The sequence below is a fragment of the Anneissia japonica genome, unplaced genomic scaffold (assembly GCF_011630105.1).
Source record: "Anneissia japonica isolate Jap-2015-1 unplaced genomic scaffold, ASM1163010v1 scaffold284709_len978187_cov192, whole genome shotgun sequence".
Lineage (NCBI taxonomy): Eukaryota > Metazoa > Echinodermata > Crinoidea > Comatulida > Comatulidae > Anneissia > Anneissia japonica.
In genome coordinates, this window is record NW_022757342.1 from 749227 (window position 1) to 753089 (window position 3863).

The 3863-nt window shown below is 32.9% G+C and overlaps 1 protein-coding gene across 1 annotated transcript in view; it reads left to right on the top strand.

The window, feature by feature from the left end:
- Positions 1-3228: 3228 nt before the first annotated feature.
- The window catches only part of LOC117124699 (endothelin receptor type B-like), a 16148-nt gene continuing 15513 nt past the window's right edge, over positions 3229-3863 (top strand). Inside the window, exon 1 of the mRNA XM_033271038.1 lies at positions 3229-3282. The gene's annotated coding sequence lies outside the window, so the exon portion shown is untranslated. The remainder of the gene's footprint in view (positions 3283-3863) is intronic.

The following is a 3863-nucleotide window of genomic DNA, read 5'->3' on the forward strand; positions in this document are numbered from 1 at the left end:
GATACTGAACACCGTGACTACTAATATAAATTTACTCAGTGAAGAAATATTACAAAAATAATATTTGTCCCAATATAGACGACACCACAAATTATGACGGTACAAGCCGAAGAACTACATCCAAGGCGAACCTGATGTTTCTTAAAGGTGTGATATGATTTTAACTTGACTGCAATTTCATCTAAGCTTATGTTAAAGTAAATCGACGTAAACTAGTTTAAAACTAATATCAATCTAACTCATGGTTTACCACGTAAAGGAACATCGTTCAATCTCGAGTTACAAGTAGGGATTATTATACATCAATAATGATGATAATCCTGGATTGATGAAACTCAGAGGAATCTAAAATGTTGATCTAACCAGGAAGTTATTATAGTGATCTAACATAAAACAAAATATTCTATATAATATTCTATATATATACGAGGTGGTTAATACAACTTAATAGTATACAAGAGTACCGGTACTACTATGTTGACTATTCTGCAGAGGCATCAAATAAATTCACAAAAGACTTACTATTTAGTATTACTGTATTAATAGCATAAATTTAATTATTGTTGGTGGAATTTATTCTTATTTTTATCGTCATTGATGTTATAGTTACCGTTGTCGTTATCATTATCACTATTATTGTCATTATTATGCCTATTATTATTAGGTACAGTATGTGGTTAGATGGTTAGTATTTTTATCATAACATAAGATAAAAAAATTGATATACCTACAAAAAATCCATGACGGTTTTTTAATCAAATATACCATCCATAAATCATTATTTCACTTTCTTTCAGTTGTGGATTTGATAAATCAGTGTGTTTTTAAACCTGACCTATAAAGAGTTTGTTAAATAGATGTAACGTGTGCAATACTAAAATGATTGCTCACGTGACAACTACGTCATAATCGGCCCTCCTACACACACTCTGTTTCACATTCAATCACAGGGTAGTGCTAATAATGTTTACATTTCCAACATTAATAGAAAGGACCAATTAGAGATAAAACTTGATTGCCGCATCAACTCACGAGGGCCACTTTAACTCCAGTAATTAAATATCCCTAAAAATTGACAATTCATTTGGCCTACATTTAAGTTCGTCGCGTATAAACGTGTCATTCACAGTGGCAATAACACGTCGTAAGTACACATTTCCAATGCTTAAACTCAGAACTAATATGTTGAAATGCATTTTCAAAGTAACGTTCAAATTATATTTTGGATTTCATCAACAGATAGGAGTCATAATCGCTAATTTGGAATAAATTTGAGTCTGGCTTCTTCTAGACATCGCGTTGATCCATACCTTACAGGACTAATTAAAATTTTGCTTTGATGGATCCGATCAATTCCAACGTTTCATTAATTGAAGTAAGATCGAATACAGTACTCCCTGCTATTAATAGTGACATGTCTATAAACATATACCGTACATTAAGAACTATTGAGCATTTTTTTAAACCATAAAGCCTATCTGCTTACTCTTAAATAATGTTGATGGTGCATATATCACTTTTTAATTAAAGAAGAAATGTTTCAAATAAAAGAGAATGTTTCTTGTCCCCTTACTCATCACTTTTGAAGGCGCCATGTAGTTTACACAACATTACATTAAAAAAAAAATCAAATATTCTCTTATTTAGATTGATATTGTTTCAATGTGGTGTAGGCCTAATGTCCATGCATGTGTCACGTCATAATGTGTGAGTCTTTTAAAGCTTTGTCCATAATAAAATTGTTTTATGACAAAAACATGTAACACGCCTAAATATGGCCATGCCTATATGTTCATGATGACATCACATCATGACCATATATATGGGGGCAGATTTAGGGGGAGAGGCCGGGCCGGCCCCGGTGCCCCCTTTTGGAAAGTGAAAAAAAATTGATTGCCCAAAACGCCTCAGGTTATTTTTGGGCGTTTAGAAAACAAAATTTCGCGGGGGCATGCCCCGGAACCCACAGGGAAGTGTTATCCCGATCGACCCCACTTTCGGCCCCTTTCCGACATCTCTGGATCCGTCCCTGATATAGGCACATCATATATGGGTATATAACAGTTTTTTGTCAAAGAAAATGCGATAGCCTGGACAGATTAATTATAGCGCGAGCATCGAGACTCGAGCTGGATAGCTCGGGACTTCACACTCGTATTTATGAGAGTTCGTCTTATGAGACACAAGGCACTATCGGTTTGAAACATTGGGCCTATAACATCATTATGATTTTGACATTAGCCCTACGTTTGAGTAGATTAGGGGGGATTGGAATGAGAACAGTGAAGAACAGTTACTGTAATCTGTAAAAGAGAACATTAGCGTTTCAATCCCAAAGGCTTGAAACGATTAATCTACATTAAGTTGATTATAAAAGCCGCAATATCTGATTTTGTCATATTTTAAACAGATGGAAAACAGCGATATGTCATGTGAAACAGTTCCCCCAAAAATCTAACTGCTTAACGAACGGCTTTTGACATAAGTATATATATTTTTAATTATGTGTATATCTATTTAGTAGACTTAGAAGCTATTTTATAGTTAGATGTAATTGGTTATTGGTAATTTATTATAATTACGATTCCTCTAATTGACGTATCTAAATGAATAGCCAACAGTTATGATCTGGTCTTCTGTGTGTTGGTATATGGATATTTTGGCATAGCTTAGTGTAATAGTAGGCTATACTTCTTGAGGTTTGTAGACCAAAAATAAGTTGTACATTGTGAATTTATATCATAGCATAGGATTATAAGACTTGCAAAAATAAAATATTACCAGTCAATCTTAATTGGTCGACCGATCAATTGATGAATGAATGAATGAATGAATGAATCAATCAATCCATCAATCAATCAATCAATCAATCAATCAATCAATCAATCAATCAATGAACGAGTGAATGATTGAATGAACGGATATAAATATGAATAAACGAAAGAATGACCGAAAAATTGAACAAACCAACAAACGATCAAATTTCACAAGATCTTAATGTTAATGTGAAACGAATCATTCATGAACAGTATTTTGAAATTTTGGCAAATAATTATTGCCAGTTTAACACATACTCCAGAATATTCCTAAGCGTACGTAACAGATTTATTATTTTTTTTATGTTCAAACAAGATATTTTAACACAAATCTTAGTGCAAATATCAAATACTGCCCTCTGTTGTATGAGCTTTTTTTTCCAAACACCATCGTATAAATAGATGGATCGCCCGGCCATACGCGTTTATAACGCTATGATAATGGTTAACTTAGCTCCAGACACCGGTGAGTAAGATACTATTTTTTATGGGTTAATATATCTATAACTTAGCAACAGTTTTAATAAAAAGTATAAATAACAGTAACCTATAGAAGAAAATTGAGGTGTAGCCTATGCGACTCTGATAATTAACACCAATTTTAGTAACTGGTGGTAAAATACGTAAACATGCATGTGAAATTACAAAATCTAGGATTTGGCATAGAGATTTGGTATGTAGCTCCCATTGGATGTAGATGATAACGCTCGTTTGTGTATAAATGCGCTGTGATATATAGCATTTCAACAGTAGATCTATATTATTCACAAGAGCTGTCAAGAAATATATTGTTGCAGGTTACTTTATCTATGCATTATGTACCGAACAACAGTCGTTATATTATATTTGTATATATATATATATACTGTCTCTTATACACATCTAGATGTGTATAAGAGACAGGTGTAGTACTCACCTTGTGTCACTGGTCTGTTGGACAATCACTTGCAGTTTATGCATACATAATTTAGACATGGTGATGAAATGAAACCTGTATAGAAACTGAATATAAATAATGTGTTATTATGTAGATAATAAAATATGAAT